Genomic DNA, 24,929 nt, shown 5'->3' on the forward strand with positions numbered 1-24,929 from the left:
GGAATAATACTGTGGTGACGAATCTTTGTGCTTTGTAGGATTTACACTTAACTTGTACTCTTAACCAGGTGTGCCACCACCTGACCCCCTAAATCTAGTTTTCACTTGCAGGGTGGTGAACTCAGTCACCTGGGAGGAGCTTAAATCAAGTTCTGGGATCCAACCTCAAGCACAGGTGGGCACCAGTGTTCCTTTGGGGGAGATGGCAAATCCCAGTGGTCTTTTTCTGGACTTAGATCTGTGCATGCCTCAACAGTGAATCCATATGCTGAGCCCAACTAAAGGCTTAGGCAAATTCAAGTACATCTGCCTGGCACATGTTTCCACAGTACAAAATTAGTCAAGTGGGCAGCTCTAGTTTGTGTTAGATAATGCTGTCTTAGGGTGGTTTTGAACTTATGAATTTCAAGTGTTTAGGGCTTGTAGAAAAAAAAAATATTGTGGTGAACATGGGTGTGTATCTGTTCTATTCTTTACTTTCAGTTCTCTGGATATAAGTTCTACAATGGAATTACTGGGTCTCAGAGTCCTTTTAACACCAGAGAGCAAGTTATCTCACTCTCTTTTATGTAGTTAAGGTGACTAGAAAAATAATTAGATACTGAAATAATAAACTTGGATTTTTTTTGAGGAGTCAAGTGATGGAGAGATAGTATAATTTCAGGTATGATTTGCTAAAACAAAGAACTTTCTCATTTACTAATAGCAATAGCCCATAAAAATGTGACATGGAACTGATGGCATTGGCAAGATATGTTTCTGTTGATCTTCCTACAAGTTGTTAATCTTATCACTTTATCTTGTTTTTCAGACAGTTGACAATGTAGTTGTAGGGAGTCAGGAGGTAGCACAGAGGGTTAAGCACAGGTGGCGCAAAGTGCAAGGACCGGTGTAAGGATCCCAGTTTGAGCCCCCTGGCTCCCCACCTGCAGGGGGATAGCTTCACAGGTGGTGAAACAGGTCTGCAGGTGTCTATGTTTCTCTCCCCCTCTGTCCTCCTCTCTTCTCTCCATTTCTCTCTGTTTTATCTAACTATGACGAACGACATCAATAACAACAACAATACTAACTATAACAGGAATGAAAAACAACAAGGGCAACAAAAGGGAAAATAAATAAATATTAAAATAAAATAAATAAAAAAAAACACCTTAAAAAAAAAGAAAATGTAGTTGTATGGCACAGGTTTCAACAACCTAGACTTTACAGCCTTATTACCTCGGTTCATATCCTTTATCTTCTCTAGTTATCAACTGGGCAAATATCTTCATTTTCCACATCTCATTTTCTAATATGTACAGTAGAGTTAAGAATATAGATACAGACAGGGTATGGGTGATGGCTCAGTGGGTAGTGTGCATGCTTTGCCATGTGCTGAGGCTCAGGCTTTGATCCCTTGCATCACATGAGAGCACCAAGGGACTCACGAACAGTGAATCAGTATTTTTTTGTTTCTCCCTGCCCCTCTTTTTTTCTCTCTCCCTCCTTACCCCTTTAAATTGGGCCAGGGAGAGGATTCAGGCTTTTTGCACATGTGCAAGACCTTGGGTTCATTCTGTCACTACATTAAAAAAATAACATATGTATATATCTACTTCAGCATATTTATCACTTAGAATAGTGCCTAGAAACGTAGTGTTCGGGTATTGCGATTTTTGTTAATACTTACATTTATTGGGTTGTTGGAAAAGTCATGACATATTTTTCTATACAAAACTGCACCATGACTTTTCCAGAAACTCAACAGCTGAATGACAAATACTTTTTAAAAATATTTATTATTTGTTTAGGAAGTTGGAGCCAAATTTCGCTACTCTGGCTCACTTTTTCATTCAGAGAGAAAGAGACCACAGTATCAACATTTTCTTCAGTGACATAGCACCTCTCCTATGGTGCCAGGGCTCATATGCACATATCAAGGCATGCACCCTACCTGGAGAAATCTCTCAGGTCCATTTTATTTTATGAGACTAAGACCACACCCAGAGCAGTATTTGCATATGGTGGTGTCAGGATTGAACCTGGGACCTCTGATATGTAAATCTGAAATACTGCCCCTGAACTGTTTCTCCAGCTTAGCAAATGTTTTACATGACATACAAGACACTGATGAGATTTATAGGTATTCTTATGCTCTACTAGTGGGAGTGTATAAATTAGTGTCATTTTTTCTGGGAGGAAATGTGAGACTATTACTATGTCACACATAGTATTTTTTTAAATTAATTTTAATTTTTTTAATCTGTTTGATGATCTTTATATTCTAAGGAAATGCCTGAAATTATGAAAGTAGGAGTCAAGGACATCTTACTGTTAGGTATTTTTTTTATTAGAGATTTAATAATGATTAACAAGATTGTAGGATAAGAATTGTACTATTCCATACAATTCCCACCACTAGAGTTCTGTATCCCATCCCTTTCATTCATTGGAAGTTTCCTTATTCTTTATCCCTTCGGGAATATGGACCAAAATTCTTCATGGGGCACAGAAGGTGGGAGGTTTGGTTTCTGTAATTGCTTCTCCACTGGACATGGGCATTGGCAGGTTGATCCATACTCCAGCCTTGTCTCTATCTTTCTTAGTGGGATAAGGCTCTGGGGAGGTGAGATTCAAGAACACATTGGTGAGGTCATCTGCCTAGAGAAGTCAGCTTGGCATCATGGTAGCATCTACAGCTTGGTGGCTGAAAAGCATTAAGATATAAAGCAGGGAAAATTGTTTAATAATCAGGTACCTGAAGGTAAGAATAGATGGAATTGAGGGTCCTGGTGTGGGAAAAAGCTAGAAAGTCCATTTAAGGTATATTCCAAGGGTCCCATGACTTTAGTAATTTTTGCCTGAACCTGATAGCTAATATGCAGGTGGGCTAAAAGTATTTTTTGGGAAGATGGTGTCAGAATTGAGAATAGGGACTAGAAAGTTAATTTTTTTAAAATATAGAAATATTGGAAGAAAAACAAATGTTTAACATAGTGAGATTATTTAAGAAAAATAGGCACATAGAGTACTGTTTAACTTTAGATTGTGGTTAAAATTTATAAGAAAGTATATAACTAAGTAGATTATAAGAAAGCAAGAATAATACTATTTATGTGATATATATATATGTATTTTCATATGCAACATATACCCTGCACAGATTTTGTGTGTATATATACACATTTTGGCCTATTTCATATATAAATGCTTAATATATATGCATATATGTATATATAGATATATGAAATATACCAAAGTCTTAGCTATATGTAGGTAGTAGGATGATAATTGAGTTTTTAAGATTTCTTTGTGATTTTGGTGCTGAGCACATTTTGAATCTTTGGAGAAGAACTGTATTTTTATTAGAGAAAATAATAATAACTCTACTCAAGAGAAAAAGTCATTCTGGTTGGTTACTGAGGTTCCAAGAGAGCAGGCCCCGGAGAGATGGGCAAATCTTCTAGGAGCTTTATGGCACCCAGGGTGTGGCTGCCTTCCTGCACTTGGCTGGCCTTGTGCTCAGGCCATGGTGTTTCTGCCCCCAGAGGCCTCCTGCCCTACCAGACTTCAGGGTCTCAACATGAATTTGAACCTCTTCAACTTTTTTTTTTTTTTTTTTCTGGCGCACAAGTTTATTTATTGCTTTGGCTCAGTGCCTGCAATCCACTGTTCCTGTGGCCATTTTTTGCTCTAAATTTTTTGGATAGGACAGATTGCGAGGGGAGGGGAAAATAGAGAGGAAAAGAGAAGGATAGACACCTGCAGACCTGCTTCACCACTCGTGAAATGACTCCCCTGTAGGTGGAGAGCTTGGGGCTCAAACCGGGATCCTTGCAGAGGTCCTTATGCTTCGTACTGTGTATGCTTAACCTGGTGCATCACCACCCAGCTTCTGCCTTTTCAACTTCTTCAGCATCAGTAATGTAAATTGTCTCCTCTTCCTTAAGTGCCTAAATCCTTGTGGCTTTTTAGAGAGTTCCTTGCAGAGACACTGGGACTTGCTGATGCTCCTGGTATTGGGGAGGGCTTTGTTTATAACTGGAATGAAAGCTAACTTCTGCCAGATCCCATTTTTGGAACCCATTTTCCCATTTTCCACTCCTATTACATCTGCCTCTCTGTCATGTCTAATACAGCCATTTATGTCCTTGTACTTTTGAGTATGAGCTTTTAAAGGAGTAAAAATAAACTTGCTTGCTGCTCACTATTGGTCTTAAGCAATAAATATATCTTCCAGTGGACACAGATGCCAGATGGTGTTGTACTTTCTACCAGGTTAATGAATAGGCATTTGCTGTAAACCTTGAGCTGCTCTTGGATCATTCTGTGAACCTTACACATGGAACTCTGCCAATGACAATTTGCACTTTTTTTTCTTTTGATAATATAAAGGAGAGAGATGATTATTTCCCTTGTATAGTTTTCTGTAAATCAAATTATTTTTATTGCGCGTGTTACAAAGTCCTATCACCTTAGGCAAAATATGCCAACTTCTGGGTAATTTACCTTTTTTTTTTTTTAAATAATCTTTTTTTTTCCCCTCCAGGGTTATTGCTGGGCTCGGTGCCTGCACCATGAATCCACCGCTCCTGGAGGCCATTTTTTCCCCTTTTGTTGCCCTGTTGTTGTAGCCTCGTTGTGGTTATTATTATTGCCATTGTTGATGTTGTTCATTGTTGGATAGGACAGAGAGAAATGGAGAGAGGAGGGGAAGACAGAGAGGGGGAGAGAAAGATAGACACCTGCAGACCTGCTTCACCGCCTGTGAAGCGACTCCCCTGCAGGTGGGGAGCCGGGGGCTTGAACCAGGATCCTTAGGCCGGTCCTTGCACTTTGCACCACATGTGCCTAACCCACTGCGCCACCGCCTGACCCCCTAAATAATCTTTTTATTTATTTATTTGGATAGAGACAGACAGAAGTCGAGAGGGAAAGGGGTGATAGAGAGGGAGAAAGGCAGAGAGACACCTACAGCCCTGCTTTACCACTTGTGAAGCTTTCCCCTGCAGGTGGGGGCCCAGGGCTGGAACCCGAGTCCTTGTGCTTTGTAACACATGTGCTCAACCAGGTGTGCCACCACCTGGCTTCCAGAAATGTACCTTTCTTCTCACAGCTGTCTGCAATGGTAACATTAGGTCAGCAGGATGTGTGTAGCTGTTAGTGTGATGAGGACCAGCAACTGGTGCTTGTGGGTGTAATACCACTTCCAGTATGATGACCCACAAGTGTCTGGGTCATTCCTTCTTATTCTTAACTTTGGGCAGTAACAATGGTCAAGGACTAGAGTGTGAGTGTTGTTCAGTAATAATGAGTATTTGAATCAAGCCAATCATTTGCTCACAGACTATAGACTAGATGGGGCTGAAGTTACTTAATATCCAAGAGTTTTGATCAAGCCAATATGAATTCTTGCTCATGAGGTGAAAGTTACTTACTCAGGCCATGTAGAAGAGTAATTTTGCTTCAGTCATCACCTCTTGCACTAGACATTTTTAGCAATAAGAGTGTTCCTTAATTTTGCCCTCACTGTTTGCACTGTTTATAAGGTCCTGGTATACCTTCATTGCTTTTAAACTTAGGGGAAAAAAATCATGTATGGATTGCCTGTTTAGGAGAAGGATTTTGCTTTTCTTCTTCCTGCCCCCCCCCCCCCATCACCAGGGTTATCACTGAGGCTCATTATAGTAATGCTAGCACTATAAATCCACTGATCCTGGAGGCCATTCCCTCCTCCCCCTTCTATTATACTTGATAGGACAGAGAGAAATTGAGAGGGGAGGGGAGCTATGGAGGGAAAGAGAAAAATAGACATTTTCTTCTGATATCTATCATACTTCACCTTGATTTTAGCTGGCATTTTTTATGTTTAAGACCAGCTTAAGATCCTCATTTTAAGAAGCCAAAGAATTGAATTTGGGAACTATTTACCAAGCTACAGACATTTCTTTTTTCTCTATGATCCAAATGAGTTGCTTTCAGGAACTAAGTTCCAGCAACTTTTTTTATTAGTGAGTGGTTTTATTAGTGATTATCACATCCATAGTCTGATCTCACCCCCCCCCCCCAATACACAATTTGGCATTTGTGTCATGCAAAATAGAAATTGTCAACCTCCAGGGCTGAAAGGCTATTTGGAACAGCAGGTATATACCTGCTGATGTTTTCGATTCTTTCAGGTTCTCAAACCAGTGGCTCATCTCTCAGTCAGCAAGAGGGTGACTTGACTCTGAATTAATAGTCTCTGTTGGTCTTCAACAAATTTAATACCTTCAGTGCTTTTAAACTTAAAGGGAAAAATCATGTATGAATTGCCTGTTTAGGAGAAGGATTTTGCTTTTCTCTCCCCCCCCCCCCCCATCACCGGGGTTATCACTGAGGCTCAGTGCTAGCACTATAAATCCACTGATCCTGGAGGCCATTTTTTCTCCTCCCCCCCCTTTCTATTATTATACTTGATAGGACAGAGAGAAATTGAGAGGGGAGGGGAGCTATGGAGGGAAAGAGAAAAATAGACACCTGCAGAGTTGCTTCAACTTGTGAACCTTTCCCCCTGCAGATTGGGAGTGGGGGTTCAAAACTGGGTCATTTCTCATGGTTATATGTCTGCTTAACTGGGTGCACCACTGCCTGGCCCCTGGATTGTTCAAAGGCTATGAAATAGCCTTTTTTTTTTTTTTTTTAAATCTTAGTCTTGGTATTATAACATAAAAAAAAAAAAAAACTTTAGAAGTTGCTCAAGGTGTAAAGGGAAAAACCGAACATTTTAATCATGAAGTCACAAATTTCCCCAAATGCTCTCCTCTTATCTCCAATATGGGATGCAGTTTATGGCTCTTATAATTTATGAATACAGGTTCTGTTACCTTTACTCATTATGAGTTCCTTTAGCCTTATTCGCTTCTGAATTCCAAAGACTTACTGCTTTGAGTGAATCTCTTTGTAATGTTTGCCTAGTACATTAAAATGTGTATAATTTTTGCTGTATTTGATGGGCTCTATGTTTGCGTGTGTTGAACTGAATGATCTCCTTTCCCAGAATTAGATTCTTTGTGTAGACTGTATTAAGGAGTGACCTATATTGCATAATGCCATGCTGTGCCAGAGAAGAGCCTGGGCTAGATCTTTATGGGGGATCTAGGTTTTCCTGTGCCCATAACTTATATTCCCATGATGTCACTTTTATGTGGGCACCAAGAAGAAATGGTCTTGAAGATCATTACAATTTTAAAGTTGTGAGAGTTTGAGACTGAGGCTGACTTCCTTTCCACACATTTTTGTTTGTTTCTTCTTAAGGAATTTTAAGGCCAAAGTTTAAGATGATCCTTCAAGGAATTAAAAACCACTTTTCTAGGTGGCAAATTAGCTCACTTGGGTAATAAGCCTGCTTTGTCACACATATGATTCAGGTTTGAGCCCAAGAGCTACCAAAAAATTTCACTTTTCCTCAGGTTACCATTTGATGTGTAGTCTCTTAGGTGTTGTGGTAATTTTCTCAGTGTATATTGCTTTGTAACCTTATGTTAGACTGCTTTTCAGTCCTGGGTCAGGCAGTCAGCAAGTAGCAGAACTGGATTCCACTGGGCATAGGATTTGTTCATATTTGCCTTATTCTTTGGAATTGTGACCATAACCTAGTCCAGGTGTTTTAAAGATTATTTTATTTTTATTATTTAACTTTAAGAATATTTATTTAGTTATGAGAATCAGAGTATCACTGGCACCTGGAATGCCATTGGATCGAACTTAGGACCTCATGAGTGAGAGTTTTAATGCTTCATCTACTGTGCCACATCATAGACCACTGTCTTAATAGTTATTTTTCATTCAACTATTTTTTTAGCACTCTGGTAGATGGAGGGTATAGCATTACCCAAGCCCTGCTCTCATTGAGCTTGTATGTTAGTGTCTCCCCTTATCTTTGAAAAGAGAAAGTTTAGGCTTCTGAGTCTTATGTTAAAGTATCACTATCAGGGAGTCGGGCCATAGGGCAGAGGGTTAAGCGCAGGTGGCCCAAAGGACAAGGACCAGCATAAGGATCCTGGTTCAAGCCTGTGGCTCCCCACCTGCAGGGGAGTCGCTTCACAAGCGGTCTGCAGGAGTCCATCTTTCTCTCCTCCTCTCTTTCTCCTCTCCTCTCTCCACTTCTCTCTGTCCTATCCAACAATAACTACAACAATAAAAACAAGGACAACAAAAAGGAATAAATATGTAAATAAATATTGAAAAAAAGTATCACTATCAGATATGCATAAGCACTTTTTTTCCTCTCTCTCTCTCTCTCTCTCTCTCTCTCTCTCTTGCCTCCAGGGTTATCACTGGGGCTCACTGTCTGCACTACAAATCCACTGCTCCTGGAGGCCATTTTCCCCATTTTTGTTACCCTTGTTGTTATTATTGCTATTGCTGTTGTTGTTGTTGTTCAGGACAGAAAAATTGAGAGTGGAGAGGAAGACAGAGAGAGGGAAAGATAAACACCACACCTGCAGACCTGCTTCACTGCTTGAGAAGCACAGCGTGGGGGGTGGGGCACGAGCTTGATCTGGGATCCTTCAGTCCTTGTACTTCAAGCCATGTGTGCTTAACCCACTGCGGTACTGCCCTTCCCACCTCTTCAACTCTTAATATAAAAAATACCAATAAGACACTTGAGGGAGGTTCATAAAATTATTTAATGTATCTTTGTTTTATTTTTATGTAATTTTTAATTATCTTTATTTATTGGATAGAGAAGAAAGGGGAGGGAGAGAGACAGGGAGACACCTGCTACACTGCTTCTCCACTTGGAAAGCTTTCCCTCTGAAGGTGGGGACCCAGGGGATTGAACCCTGGGTCTTTGAGCATTATAACATGTGCATTCAACCAGGTGGGCCACGACCTGGCCCAAATGTATCTTTGCTTTCTTTCTCAGTTTATCTAGGGTGTATTCTCCAAGAAAACTGATAAATTGAAATATAGTGCAGCTCAGATTTCTCAGTGTGATCACTGTTTTTTTTTTAAATTAGGTGCAAAATTCTTTTTCCATGAAGGGCAACTTTTTTTTTTTTTTTTTTAAAGAATTAGACACTTATTTATTTATTTATTCTCTTTTGTTGCCCTTGTTATTTTATTGTTGTAGTTATTTTTGTTTGTCTCCAGAAAGAAATGGAGACAAAGAAGGGGAAGACAGAGAAAGACAGACACCTGCAGACCTGTTTCACTGCCTGTGAAGTGACTCCCCGGCAGGTGGGGAGGCGGGGGCTCGAACTGGGATCCTTACACATGTCCTTGCACTTTGTGCCACCTGCGCTTAACCCGTTGTGCTACCGCCCGATTCCCGAAGGGCAACTTTTAATAAATGATAGCTGATACTCATGAGTACCATAAATCTTTATTTTACCTTTATCCTTTAAAGACTTGCCCTTGTTTAACAGGTTAAGGTGTAATGGTTTTAGGAGAATACTTGTGTTCATTGGTTTCTCTAGGTTTTCTAAAGTCACAGACTATGCCGTTGAATATTAAGCTATTAAACAATCACTCATGGGAGTAGGGCGGTAGCACAGCGGGTTAAACACGTGTGGCGCAGACCACAAGGACTGGCGTAAAGATCCCAGTTGAGCCCCCAGCTCCCCACCTGCAGGGGAATTGCTTCACAAGTGTGAAGCAGGTCTGCAGCTATCTGTCTTTCTTTCCTCCTCTCTCCATTTCTCTCTGTCCTATCCAGCAACGAAAACATCAATAACAACAACAACCATAACTACAACAATAAAACAAGGGCAACAAAAGGGAATAAAAAAAAAAAAAAACCAATCACTCAGAAAAAAATAAAATTACTCTGGGACCCCAGTGATATCACAGCTGGTAAGCACACATATTATCATGCACAAGGACCCAGGTTTGAGTCTTAACAAGTGGTGAAGCAGATCTGCAGGTGTCTATCTCTTTCCTTCTCTATATCCTCTCCCCTTTCAATTTCTCTTGGTCCTATCAAGTATAATAGAAAGGAAAAAGGGGGAAGAAAGGGGAGGTGGCTGCCAGGAGTGGTGGATTTGTAATGCTGGTACTGAGCCCCAGCAGTAACCGTGGTGGCAGTACAGTTAAAAAAAAAATCAGTCTCAAGATAACATTAACCTAGTTACTTCATTCATTAGTTCAGCAAACATTTGACTTTTCACAGTGCCAGGCACTGAGGCACATGTAGTACAGGGAGTGGAGGGGGGATCAAAAAGTAAACAGATTTTACCATTAAAGCTTGATGAACTAGGGGACTAATGGGCCTCATGAAACATTATGTTTTAACCCATTTATTTAAAGTCCTCCAAAATTTTGGAGTTATGACATTTTTACATTTTAACTTGAGTAGGATGTTGAGAACTTTTCTAGGTCAGAGAAGGGCCTCTTAGTAATGTTAGGTTTCAGCAATCTAGAATGTGAATAATTCACAGGTAATTCATAGTAGAAATGTCACTTAAAAAGATAGATTGCGTTATTGATTGGCCCAAAGAGGAAAGCATAGAGTTTCAAGAAGTTCTAGGATTTAAAATTTAAAATAACAGGGTAATAGGGAAATGTTGGAGTCTATTAATATAATTTACCATCCTCAGGAGTTGCAGATGTCTTACATTGTTAGTCTGAGGAGGAAAAGGAAGGTATGAAGGGGTTGCTTCTTGAGCAGTGGTTTTTTCCTTGTGGGAAAGAAAACCATTGCATTAGGATACGTGTGCAGCTGCTCAAACAAAAACCCAAGCCAATAGTGACGAAGTTTAGTTTTCCTTTACGTTGAAGTTAGCTAAAATGACATTTTGAGTTTGGCAAAAGTCTTGTGAAGTCCAGGCTGCTTCTGTCTGGTTGCTCTGCCATCTCCAGTGCTACTCTCCTTTGTGACCCGTAAGGCAGTGAAAACAGAAGGGCAAGGAGAATGGCAACTTAAAATTTGTGTTTCTTGTACTCATACCCCCTTTGGGCAGAATGTGATCATGTTGCCACCTGCTGTAGGATATTCTTGTCCTTCAATTAGTCTGATGCTCTATATCTAATTCCATGGAAAAAGGGGGAAAATATTGGATTGTCAGAAAAGTCATGAGACATTTTTGCTTAGAAAAATATATCACAGCTTTTTCAACAAACCAGTAGAAGTCTAACATAGCCCTGATTGGGCCTTAATATCCATATGTAGTGGAAAACACCCTGTGGTGACTACAATTAAAGGTTTTTTGTTTTTTAAGTTCTTACTAATGCATAAAGGTAGCCATAGCTTGTTGTTGTTCTTGTTGAAGAAATAGAATTTTTTAAAGCTTTTATTTATTTACTTTTCCCTTTTGTTGCCCTTGTTATTGTCATTGTTATTATTGTTGTTGTTATTGCTGTCATTGTTGTTGGATAGGATGGAGAGAAATCATGAGAGGAGAGGAAGACAGAGAGAGGGAGAGAAAGGTAGATACTTGCAGACCTGCCTCACTGCCTGTGAAGTGAACCCCCTGAAGGTGGGGAGTTGGGGGCTCGAACTGAGGTTCTTACGCCAGTCCTTGCGTTTAGTGCCATGTGCACTTAACCCATTGCACCACTGGCCAGATCACAAAGAAACAGATTTTTACTATTTCTGTCTGTCTGTTCTCCAAGTCCATTAGTTTTTTTTTTAATTTTTTTTTTTTTTTACCTCCAGGGTTATTGCTAGGGCTCAGTGCCTGCACTATGAATTCACTGCTCTTGGAGGCCATTTTTTCCATTTTTGTTGTCCTTGTTATTGTTATTGCTGCTGTTGTTTTGGATAGGACAGAGAGATATCAAGAGAGGAGGGCAAGACAGAGAAGGGGAGAGAAAGATAGATAGCTGCAGACCTGCTTCACTGCAAGTGGGGAGTCAGGGGCTTGAACCAGGATCCTTATGCTGGTCCTTGCGCTTCACACCATGTGTGCTTAACCCATTGCACTACCACCCGCCCCGCTAAGTCCATTAGTTTTTCCATCATGGACATTGTTGTAGATATACACCTCTTAACTCCTGCTCACCTCTGAAGATTCCCAGCACTTTGACCTAGTATTCTTCAGAAATGTCAGGCAACTGGTAGCAGTACCTCGAAAGTTTGGTGAAAAAGAATGCCATTTGTTCTAGTTTAGCTTGCATGTGAGGTTTGCCTGCCTTCAATTATTGAGATTTTCATCAAAATGGCTTGAGTTAGATAATATCCCAGTGTCTTTTGGACAGTTCAGAAGGAAGCAGCCTGTGTGGCAGCCCAGTTACCTTGCAGCTGCTCCTAAACCTGTAAACTTGTAGCAGCTGCTCCTAAACCTGTCCTGTGGTCACCTGGGGGAGGGGGAGGTCTCTTGGCAAATTTGTGGGTTTCTGTGACCCATTGTCATACACTTGCTAAATCAGCTACCCATGATGGGCCCCTGGAATTGGTACTTAGCAACTTCCTCCACATGGGTTTGACTAGGTGTGGGAAACACAGCTTTATTATAGTTCTCCTCCTGCTTGTGACTCTTCGTAAATGTATTGAGATTCCTTTCGTTTAGGAGACTTACGTTACGGTTTAACTTGTAAATGCTAGGCATGAGGCTTTTTCTGACACAGACTATGAAAGATACAAAAGTTTATTTTCTGAGTGAATGGTATTTGTGTGCAGCTCTCTGGCTTCCATGAAATGTGTTCTCATGGCATATTAAGTTGTCTTAAAACATTTTGGTTAGCAGAAGGTAAAATTTAGCACACCAGGAAATGTTGCATGTGTATCATTTCAGAGAAGTTAAATACTTTCACATTGTTGAAATCTGGTGATAGATTTGAAAGTAAACATTTAACTTTACTCTGAGGTTTTTAGACTATGCTAGTGTGTTTCTTAGGGAAATCTTTTTCACATAATTTGGATCAATTTTTAAAGTACTGAATTCCCTTCCTTTTATATAATTGCATGTTTGGCATTTCATTCTCCACCCCACACAGGAAAGCAGTGTGTGTTCCTGCTTCCTGATGGGATTCAGAAGTTTATGTGGTCCATAAGATGAAATCTCATGGGTCAAGGCCTAAGTCTGGGAGCAAGTCAGAGCATAGTGGTAAATGCTGCTGTGGGACCAGCTGTTAACTTAAAGATTTTTCCCTTCGTTATGCCACCTGTGCACTCTAAGGCCATTCTCTGATGGGAGCTGATTTCAGGGCTGGCTCAAGCTGACTTCAGGGCTGGCTGCAGGCTGCAGCTGTAGTTTGTTTGCTCTGTTTTCTTCTTCTGAAAACAGTAGCCTGCACTTCATTTCTCCTGTCTGTAGGGATTTAGCAGTAAATCCCTGTTTAGAAAAACCATGTTTGTTCACCACCATCCTCAACCCTGGCCCCCAGTTCTGATCCAACAGCTCTGTAATTTTCCTTGATTGATCAGTCAAATATCTTCCCTAAGGTCATGCAGAGTCTTGTTCTTCTTTTTTTTTTTCTTTCATTTTTTAATTTAAATCTTTTAGAAAGAAGTAGAGAGAAGAGACTACAGTACTGAAACTTCCTTCAATGCAGTGAAGGCTGGGCTAGAACCTGGGTTGGGCACATGGCAAAGCAGCACACTATCCAAGTGAGCTATTTCTCCACCTCCAGGGGGTTCCTCTTAAGATTTACCTGGAAGCCTTTGCTCATTCATTCATTCATTCATCCATCCATTCATTCATTCATTCCCTTATTATTTGAACTTTCCTTTTTGGGAAAATCCCTTGTTGGGGAAATGCCTTTCACATGATAGTTTGTATCCACTATTGCTGGTTAGTCCTATTAATATCTAAGGGAAGCAGATATTGAGGGAGTACTGAGTAGATACCTTGCATGCAGGGATGGAGAACATGGCAGGCCTGAGTGTGGTCCACCAAAGCTGATACCGCATGCACAATTAGATTCTTTTTTTTTTTTCTTTTGGTCTCCCTGGTTAATGATGGAGCTCGATGTCGGTACTACGAATGCACAGCTCACGACAGTCAAATTTTTATTCCCCTCACCACTATCTATTTTATTCTATAAGAAAAAGAGAAATGAAGAGGGAAGGGAGATAGAGGGAGAGAGAAAAATAGACACCTGCAGACCTGCATCACCACTTGTGAAGTGTCCTCAGTGGAGGTGGGGGAGGTGGGCTCTAACCTGGGTCCTTGCACATAGTACTCTGTAACCAGGCATGTCACTGCCCCACTCCTGCACAATTAGATTCTTCTTCTTCTAGCGTTTGCCAATTAGATTCTTAAAGAATTGAATGGAAGTACATTTATAGAATACCTAATGATTTTTTTTTTTTTTTGCTGTCACAGGTCAGCATTTTTGTAATTAAAAATTAGGAAGTTCCTTACAGTTAGAAAGTCTTTTGTTTAGGCAATGATATCTATTTTAAATGAACTTATCACCCCCAAGTACAGGTTAAGAAACTCACAACTTTAGGGCCCTATTCTAGAAATAGGTGGAAAACTGACTTTGGTAAGGACACAGCTAATAGTCATGCTTGAACAGAGTTCAACAGACTTTTCTGCCAAGGAAACTTAACCTTCAGCCTGAATGCTTCAGATGGGGCTGTCTGGAGGTCCCCTGGTATCTTCTTCCTTTGTGAATTATTTCTATTTTTCTCTAAAATGTCACTATCTTCATAGGGACACAGCTGTTGCTCTTGGATCATGTGGTCATCGCCAGTTAGTGATGCCAGTGATTCTGTTCTCTATTTAGTTACTCTTTGCTATTTATCCCTTAAATGTAATCCCAGAAGTCCAACTTGGTACAGATCAGTTGTTTCTCAAAGTCACCTCTGTTAGTATTAGCCAGCCTTCCTTTCTTCCTTCCTAGAGTAACTAGCTGAGCATCTGCTATGCTCTAGGCCCTGTTTTCATCATCAGTAATGCAGTGGTGAACATACCAGGTGAGTTTTCTGTTCCTGTGGAACATTATCCCTGTAAACAGCCTAAGTAGGACAATTTCAGATACTTAAATGTGATTATTAAAATAAGAGAGAGTTGAGGGGTTTCGTGCATTTCATAAAATGAAGGGGGTGTGATCTGATCCCCTACACAGTGAAATTACCAGTTGAATAATGAGTGGTTGGTCATGGAAAGAACTTACCAGAGGAAAGCATCCATAAAGCTCTTTTCTTTTTGTTGATAGAGACAAATTGGGAGGGAATAAGATGGGAGAGAGACACCTGTAGCACTGCTTCCCCACTCATGAAGCTTCCATTCCCTCTGCCCCCAGCAGATGGGGATGGGGGTCTTGAGCCTGGATCTGTGTGCACTCTACCAGTGTGCTGCCTTCTGACTCCACACTGACTTTTTAAGAAAATGGTGAAATGAGGTGAGGGACACTGGGATAAATTGAGGTTGGCAAAACAGCAGATGGTGAAGATAGGCTGCCAAGGTAAGGAGTTTCAGTAAATGTAAATCATTGGAATAAAGTGGACACCCAGAAAGACTGAGTGGCTAGCCTTGAATTTCTGTCAGTGCCAGAATTCTGGGTTATCTTTAGTATGTGGAGTTGGAGATCCAAGCATTAAATTACACTTAGCTGTTTTTCCTTCCTAGAAATGACATGACATTCATAACCTGAACAGATTTATCACTCCACATAATTAAGGTCTCTGTCTGCCACAGCAGACACTGTAAGGCACACCTCAGGGATACTGTGGGTTCAGTTCCAGACCAGTGCAATAAAATGAATATTTGATGAAAGCAAGTCATAGGATTCTTTTTTTTGTCTGTCTGTTTTCAGGTACACTTGAAAGCTTATGTTAATCTGGAGTGGTTAAGCCTTAATAACAACAGGAAAAAAATCAGTGAAATATATAGTAAACAGATATGATGTCATGTAAGCTTTGTTATTTCATTTATGTAATATAGGGAAAATGGATTTCTTAAGGGGCCAAGAATTTTTTGAGTAGTAAATGAGTATTGGTTTTGCCTTAAAGTCACTGACTACATAGAAGTCACTGACTACATAGTTACATCTCCTTCATTAGAGATTCAACCTGTTCTTTGAGATTTTTGACATGGCTATTGATGTCTCCTTTCTAGCTATGGAAGTCCTAGAGGTCATTTGGCAATAGAAAGTTGTTCTGTATACATTGAAAATCAGTTTTTTATTGTAGTCACCATATTCTTCTTCTTCTAGCGGTTGCCCTTCTTCTGTAGCCAGTCAACAGCATCAAAGTTTCGAGACCTCCTTTGAATCTGGAGAGGTGGCAGTCGTTGACTATGTGGGTCATAGTCTGTCTGTAGCCGCAGGGGCAGTTCGGGTCATCTCTGGCTCCCCAGCGATGGAACATAGCGGCGCACCGGCCATGGCCTGTTTGATAGCGATTGAGGAGGGCCCGATCATAACGTGCTAGGTCAAAGCCGGGTTGACGCTTGCAGGGGTCTATGATGAGGTGTTTGTTCTTTACCTCAGCTGACTGCCAACTCTGTTTCCAAGAGATTGGAACAGAGAAGTTCAGTGTAGGCATAGGGGACCAGATTGGGTGACGAGACGTCAAGCGTTGGACAGGGTGGGCGAAGATATCTGCGTATATTGGCAGGTCCGGTCGAGCGTAGACGTGGGAAATGAACTTAGATGATGCCGCATCCCGACGAATATCTGGCGGGGCGATGTTGCTAAGAACTGGCAGCCATGGAACCGGGGTGGAATGGATGGTTCCAGAAATGATGCTCATGGAGGAATATAATTTGGAATCGACCAAGTGGACATGGGGGCTACGGAACCATACTGGGGCACAGTATTCTGCAGTGGAATAGCATAATGCCAGAGATGATGATCGTAGTGTGGAAGCGCTCGCACCCCATGAGGAGCTGGCCAGTCTTGCAATGATGTTACTCCTTGCACCCACCTTTGCTGCAGTTTTTATGAGATGTTCATGAAATGACAGAGTGCGATCGAGAGTAACGCCAAGATAGACTGGCTGGGCTTCATGCCGGATTCTCGTATCGCCAAGCTGCACATTAAGCTCACGCGAGGCCGAGGCATGGTGTAGATGGAAAACAGATGATACCGTTTTTGCAGTGCTAGGGATTAGACGCCATTTTTTACAGTAATCAGATATCAGAGACATGTCTTTCGTGTTTCCTCGAGGATGTCAAACTTGGATGCCTGAGTTGCACAGCAGATGCCAGAGTTGCACAGCAGAAGTTGAACTTCCTTGAAGAAGTTTCTGGGAGGTCATTGATGTAAATATTAAATAGCGTAGGAGCCAGAACAGAGCCCTGGGGGAGTCCCCATATAAATTATCCTATCTAGACCTGGATCACTCACTACAGCTTCTACAATAGTGTTTCTGTTTCACCTTGCACTTTTAAGTCCTAGAAATGGCATCTTTCATTAGGCTTGTTGAAAACAACTTCCACTAGCTTCAGATCGCTCTCATGTAGTTTATTTCTTTGAGCCTTCACAGAATTAGAACATTAACATTTTGCTTTAGACTAAGCTGACTTCAGGGAATGCTGTGGCTGGGTTTAATGCTCTTTTTTCTTTTTTTTTTTTTAATTTCTTATTTATAAAAAGGAAACATCGACAAAACTACAGGATAAAAGGGGTACTTCGCACAATTCCCACCACCAGACCTCCTTATCCCATCCCCTCCCCTGATAACTTTCCTACTCTTTGACCCTCTGGGAGTATGGACTCAAGATCATTGTGGGGTGCAGAAGGTTGAAGGTCTGGCTTCTGTAATTGCTTCCCCACTGAACATGGGTGTTGACACGTCAATCCATACTCCCAGCCTGTCTCTCTCTTTCCCTAGTGGGGAAGGGATCTGGGGAAGCAGAGCTCCAAGGCACAGTAGTGGGGTTGTCTGTCCAGGGAAGTCTGGTCACATCCTGCTAGCATCTGGTTCCTGGTGGCTGAAAAGAGAGTTAATATACAAAGCCAAACAAATTGTTGACCAATCAATCATGGACCTAAAGGCTGGAATAGTGCAGATGAAGTGTTGGGAGGGTCCTCCATTTTGTAGATAGCTAGTAGGCATATTTTAGTTATATTTCAAAGGGCCTGTAGCTATACTAGTTTTTTTTTTTTTTTGCCTGAGCCTGAAATCTGATATGCAGGTGGATCCTAATTATTGTCTGGGGAGATGATGTCATGGCTGGGAAAAGGACCAGAAAACTGAATCAGGGAAGAGAGCAGTTCCCTAATATGGGTATAAATATTACTATAAACCCCATCGATTTGATGTGATCTGGGGCCCATAATTAGTTTAGGAGCCTGTGTGACCTCTGCATTCCTCTAGATCTGAGCTCACATTCTGTGGTAATGAGTAGGAACATTCCATGGTGCCCCAATATCGACCCATCTTCCTCAGGTGTAGCATAGAGTATGTTGTCCATCCTCCCTTCAGAGAATGGAACATTCTCTACCATTGTTGATCCAAGTTGAAGGCAAGGTCCTATGGGGGCCACACAGAGGTCTGTTTTGTTGTTCCTGATAGAAATTACCGGTAACAATGGAGAGAGGGATTTATTTAAGTTCTAGGCCCATCAAGTCTGTTTGGGAATCTCAGGATTCCCCAATTAGGGCCCCAGCTGGTGGAATGGCCTGATAGTGATTAAAGAGTCATCGTTAAAGTATGCCAGTCTCTTTCCCTTATTCATTTTTTGCAGTCCTTGCTTTGCTAAGTTTAGCTTTGGAGTGAGTGAGAGAACTATAACAGGAAGTAGGTGAAGAGGGTATCTAAGTCTAAGTGGACACTATTTCATTATGAACTTGATACTGACTCACTACAGACTATTGTGTACTTTTGCTTTCAGATATATATTTTGCCCTAATTTATGGATGCATGTGAACATATGCCCTAATGGGACCTGGCCTATATCTAGGTTTTGGGACTTTGTTAGAAAGTGAACCTCCTGGAATGGAATTAGAGAATACCATGAAAGGAAAGGTCTCACCCGAGTGATGAGGGTGAAGGGTTTAATTTTCTACTTAGACCACTAAAATGTTCACCATATCAACATTACGACTATTTCACTTTTTAAAATCACTCTTATATTTACTGGAGTGGTCATTTCATTTCCTATAGAAGTCTTCCGTTTGCATTCATAGTTAGATTATTTGTCACACAAGGTGTAGGTTTTGTCCTTTCTCATTCTTTCCTTACCAAGCTTGATCATATGGGGCTCTTAGTTTAAAGTGATGTGCATGTACTTCTTCCATTCACTAGAACACTTAAAGGTCATTGCAGGACTATTAATTGGTCTAATTTTAATATTGTTTTGTGCAAGAAAATGTGTGACTCTGATGTGTGAGGGAGAGAGACAGAATAGCTGGATTGTGGCTCCGGCCACTCTCCTATCTCTCCCTTTGTTCTTAAATCCTGCACTTTGTTGCTTTTTGCTGGTGTAGTGAGAAGAAAGGGAAATTGAATAAATGAACCCCAAACATTATCATTATCCATTTTCTCAGTGCTATAACTCCCGTTATGTATGCCCTTCTCTTTTCCCTCTGTTTGGGCCTGTGCTGAGAATGTTCATTCTTTCTGTCTTCTCTCTTGCTCTTACTGCAAATGAATACCATGACTCATAAGGACTTAAAGTCATATGTTATATAGCAGAGTAAGTGCACCTCCATAAACTATAAGTTATAAAGGTAGTGGATTTTTTTTTTCAACAAGCTACTTTAGATTTTGAACATAAAGGGAAAAATGTGGTTACGTGCTCATTTTGAAGACCCTATTTATTCTGTTTATTTTGTCAGTTACTTTTCTTTGTGCTTGATCTTATACCTGATGGTTTTCTAAAAATGAAAAGGATATAAACTTGACCCTCTTCAATCTATATGAGGTGAATTGTATAAAAAGTAAGTAAGTATAAAAAGTGTTAAGCATTTGTGTAAAGGTTGGCCCAGAGATCTTTGGGAATACAGAAATGTGTTTTTGAGGAATATCAAAAGGGAGGTTGATGATTTCATTTTTGAAATTGTGGAGGGTGAAGGGTATTGTATTTTATTGTTTGACCATAATAAATGAGTTACTTTCTCAATCCCTTCTATGCAAAATGCTTCACCTGGTTCATGTTCTCTCATAGTTCCATATTCTTTGTAAATCCAGGTAGTGTTCTAACTTAAATTCCATGGAAATATAGTATGTTATACTTCATAGCACATGACCTTTAAAATTTAATGCATCCTGCTAATACTTTGTAGGAACCTTAGAGGAAGAGATCTAACACCTTGGGCACAGATTTAAAAAGGGAAGGAATTGGGGGAGCAGGTTACAGAAAGAGCCATAGCAGAGGCAATGCAGATAACAATGGTTTGCTGCAGGCAATTATTTGTTCCAGCTGCATCAGAGAAAAGATGAAAGAGGGTGAGGGGAGTAGAAAGTCCAATCCTTTTGAAGTCTCCAGTGGCCTCTTGGAAAAGAAGTTGCTATCTTTTGCTACCTGTCATCAATTTATGACAGCTCCAGCCAAGGTGAAACAATATTTATGATTTGTCTTCTGGTCCTTTTCTCCTTTGGCTTTCAGGGTGAACTGTGCTTGTCACACCCTCTGTGACTGGTGGTACTGCAAGGTAACAGCTGCATGATCTCATGAACAAACAGAATAGTTGTCTGGGATGGCCGTGGTGGCCATCAGGTACCTCTTTATCTGTGTGGCACACAGCTCAGGAGGCCACACTCCCTATGCCTAATGCCACCCTCTTGTTTTTTAATTTTATTAATATGAGAAGTGTGTGTGCCCACCCCCTCCAGGAGCTGCTGATCAGCACTCAGGCATAGACTGCTTTGCTCCTTGCTAATGATGTCGCTTGGTGTCTGCAGTACAAGCCACTGGGGTTAAGTATGATTGCTAAATTGTTTTCCTTTCTTCCTGTGTATTACTATATCAGTTGATTAATAATACATTCATATATCTAGTTTCATAGTAGTATTTTTGTACTAATTATTATTTTGTATTCATATATTTCCAACATTTGAAATCACCCAACACAAGAAAATAGATTTGCCAGTAATTTGAATCAGAGGGGTCCTCTTGTCACCCATGTCCTTCCTTTTCAGTAACCACTAATTAGAATCTTAAACTGCTGTTCTTTTGTTTGGTTTCTTGATCTTGTGACTCACCTGGGGCTCAGCACTTGAAGAGAAATACTGCTATAGGTATCTTCCTCTGTAACTCAAGTCACTTTTTTTTCTCTTCCTTATAGGTTATCTTTTTTTCTCTTTCTTTCTTTATGTGGATAGGGGATGAGAGACTTCCACTACTTGTTAACAACGAAGGTTTGTAAGGTCCGTGTTTCAGCAAGGATATTTTTTAAAGCTATTTCTAATCCTACAGTACCCACTGTTTCCTTTTATAACAGTTACTTTTAAATGTTCTCTTTGTCATCCTGAAAGTAAACTGTAGATAATATAGCTTATCACCACACATAATTAAAATAAAATCAATGTAATTACCTAAGTAATGTAAAAGAGAAAAGAAAGGTATGCATAGATGAATAGTCATTTCATTATCTAAATGGTTAGGATGAACTATACTAAGAAGACAAGATGAAGCAGCCAGATCTTCATACTTACAAGTTAAATCACCTTTAAATGTAGCAACTCCATGTACAAGGTAGATTTGGTGACTTATATTCCAGGAATGGCTTTGTCATTAGTAATACAATATTTTCTTCTTAATGTCTAATAGCCTATGATAATGTTCTGGCTCATTGTACCTAATAGTTGCATTCTGGGAAAATTGAAAGTATGTTAACTTTACAACAAAAAAAGTTGTCTGTCCCTATATGTGTTATTGATTAGCATGCATTAATCTCTACGGCAGATCAGAATCCCCTGGAGTATATTTATAATGTAGATTTTTGGTATTTCTGAGTTCTGAAAGTGACAAAATAGGGCTCTGTGAAATCAGGCGGATGAAAGGATAGTTTCACTAAGTTAGTGAAACAGACATTTGAGGTGAGACTTCAGGGAGTGAAAACAGTCAGTCACATACATAACAAGAATACTTATCCCCACCTACAGGGGGAAAGCTTCATGAATGGTGAAGCAATACTGCAGGTATTTCCCTGTTTCTCCCTCTCTATCACCCCCTTCCCTCTCAATTTGTGGCTGTTTCTATCAAATAAAGGTAATAATTTTTTTTTTTTAAAAAAAGAATACTTACAGCAAAAAAGGCAGCATGGACAAAGGGTCACACCTGGCACTGACGTATCATTTATACTTTTAGCAAGATGGCTATCCGGGGATGGGCGTGGGAGTGTACCCAGAAGAGTGCATACATTACCATGCACAAGGACCTGGGTTCAAGGACCATGTTCCTCACCTGTGGTGATGGTGGAGGGGGGTGTTTATGAGTGGTGAAATGCTCCAGGTGTCTCTTTTCTGCCTCTCTTTTCTTTTCTTACTCTTTATTTCTGTCTCTCACCTTCTATCAGGTGACAAAAAGGCCACTGGGAACATTGGAGTTATCATGCTGCTATGGAGCCCCAATAATAACTGCAGTTCTGGGTAGTAGGAAGGGGAAAAATGGTCACTACCTTTCAGAGTTGACTGGAGGCAAGGACAAGGAAGGGAGCCAGACATACAAGCTGGGAGCTTATTGCTATAGTCTGGGTGGGAGGTGAGGTCACCTGAACTGAGGTAGAGATAGTGGAGATTGTGCAAACTATTCATTTTTGGGGTGCTTTTTGGAAGTAAAGCTCATAGACTTTGGATCAGATTTAATTAAAAGATGGATTAAATGTGAAAGGTAAAAAAGGATGAAGAGAATGTGCATGTGAGTTTTTTTTTTTTCTGAGTTGTGGTGTGCATGGTGTCTGGTGTGTGTGTGTTTGTGTGTGTGTGTGTGTGTGTGAGAGAGAGAGAGAGAGAGAGAGAGAGAGAGAGAGAGAGACATCTGTAGCTTTTAGAGTTCTGGGCTGTGTCTGACTTGGAGATATTTACTGAGAACACAAGTGGAGCTTATTGAGTAGACACTTGGATATTTGGATCTGGAACTCATACAGGTGAGGAGTTAAGGCTATGTATATAAATTTGAGCTCATGTGATAGGATGCATTCTTGAAAGGACAGCATTCAAAGAGATATTCTAACCCTATTTTTATTTAAATTTTTTATAGGGCAGAGAGAAATTGAGAGGGTAGTGGGTGATAGGAAGAAGAGAGACACCTGCAATACTGCTTCACTTGTGAAACTTCCCCCCTACAGGTGGGGAAAATCAGGCTTGATCTCAGGTCCTTGTGTATGTTCAACTAAGTGTACTACCACCTGGCCACCCAAAGAGTGAAGTCTTAAGGACAGGTTGTAGAGGTGGCCCAACATGGAGAGTTCTGGGAGAGAAGCTGGAGGAGGGATTATTGCGGAGTTTTGAAGCAGATGAGTGAAAATAGGACTCTGGTATAAATTGAAATTGCTACAGAGATGATACAACAACAAATAAGTGTTTAAAAGTGTGATGTTCTGCATTAGAAATGTTAGGGAGGCTACCTGGAGAGACTGTTCCTAACTGAGGAATATGGTCCTCAAGGCTCTTACACTGTCCTCTGTTTATAGTTGGGATTATTGGCTTTCTAAGCAAAGCTATTTGACATTTGTGAGTAGAGTGTGCTCATTATTGCCAAGAGTAAGTTTCTGAAATGAATTATCAGTTCTTTTTTCCTCCCAAGATTAGCTTTAGTAATAACCTTAACATTTATACAAGAAATTTATGTTAATTCAGTGTAAAGCAAGAAGGGTGTTTTTTGAAGCTTCTGGTGACCACTTACTGCTGAATGTTAGACGGTTCCCACCCCATATCATATAGTCCAGTAGGGGATGAGCAACTTTATTAAATACAAAGATTCCTCATGTGAGTAGCAGGAATTGACTATCCCTATCCTTTCTCCTAGGTCTTCCAGTCTTCTGTAGTTCATATTTGGGAGATAAGGGAGGGACGGGTGATAACTATTGCTACTGTAACAAATTACTTAGTGACTTAAAATAGCACAAGTCATACATAGTATTTTATGGATTCAGAAATAGTCCTGTAGTAGGCTGAATAATTCACTTCAAGAATTTTAGGCTCTCACTCCTAGACTTTGTAAATACTACTTTCTATGGGAAAAGATACCTTTGTAGATATAAATTAAGCATTTAGATGGGCAGACTTGTTTGGCTTTTCAGATGAATCTTATAAGCCCTAAACACCATCACAAATACCTTTATATCAGAGAGGGAGATGAAAATTGCACAGAAAGAAGAGGAGAATGCATTGGGGCTATAGAGGCTAAGACTGGAATGTTGGAGACAAGCTAAATAATTCTGGCAGCCTCCTGAAATTGGAAGAGCAAAGAATGCAACTGAGCACTGCTCTGCCTAGTACGTGGCTATCTGCTCAGAGATGTTGATTTTCAACCTGTGAACTCTAAAGGGGCAGGGGAGATAGTATAATGGTTATGCAAAAAGGCTTTCATGATTGAGACTCCAAGGTCCCAGGTTCTTAGCCAAAACTTTGCAAACTGCAATGCTCTGGGGGGGAGGAGGGGACCCTGAGAGGTGGCACAGTGGATAAGGCATTGGACTCTGAAGCATAAGGTCCACAGTTGGACCCCAGGCATCATATCTACCAGAAAGATACTCTGGTTCTCTCCCTCCCTTTTTCTAATTTCTGAACTCTAGCAATGGGGAAGAATAGATTCTTGCCATTGAAGCCACAAGTGTGTCTTATTACAGAAACTTTAAGAAATTAATAAATCCGGCTAGTAAAATAGATTACTTGAATAGTCTTCTGCTTTGTCATGTGTGTGACCCAAGTTTGAGCCTGACATCACTGTGTTGAGGGAAGTTTTGGTACTGTGGCCTCTTCCCCCTCCTTCTATCTACCTCTCTGTCTTACTCTTCTGTCTGAAAAAGTCAGCCAGAGTGGTGAAGCCCCAGATACCAAAACAAAAACAAACAAAACTAATACAAAATCTAACTGGGTTAAAATCCGATATTGGCATTGCTGTGTTATTGTCTGAGTGCTCTAGAAGAGAATCCTTGTAGCCCCCATAAAAGTCAACCATTCT

The 24,929-nt window shown here is 40.5% G+C and overlaps 1 protein-coding gene across 5 annotated transcripts in view; it reads left to right on the forward strand.

Moving 5' to 3' along the window:
* The window catches only part of MGAT5 (alpha-1,6-mannosylglycoprotein 6-beta-N-acetylglucosaminyltransferase), a 361,514-nt gene that overhangs the window by 71,387 nt on the left and 265,198 nt on the right, over positions 1 to 24,929 (forward strand). The window contains exon 2 of one of the 5 annotated variants that reach the window (XM_060178025.1): positions 112 to 175. The exons of the other annotated variants lie outside the window; for them this stretch is intronic. The gene's annotated coding sequence lies outside the window, so the exon portion shown is untranslated. The remainder of the gene's footprint in view (positions 1 to 111; positions 176 to 24,929) is intronic. 5 annotated transcript variants of the gene reach the window in all.

This window comes from Erinaceus europaeus, chromosome 18 (assembly GCF_950295315.1).
Source record: "Erinaceus europaeus chromosome 18, mEriEur2.1, whole genome shotgun sequence".
Taxonomy (NCBI): Eukaryota; Metazoa; Chordata; class Mammalia; order Eulipotyphla; family Erinaceidae; genus Erinaceus; species Erinaceus europaeus.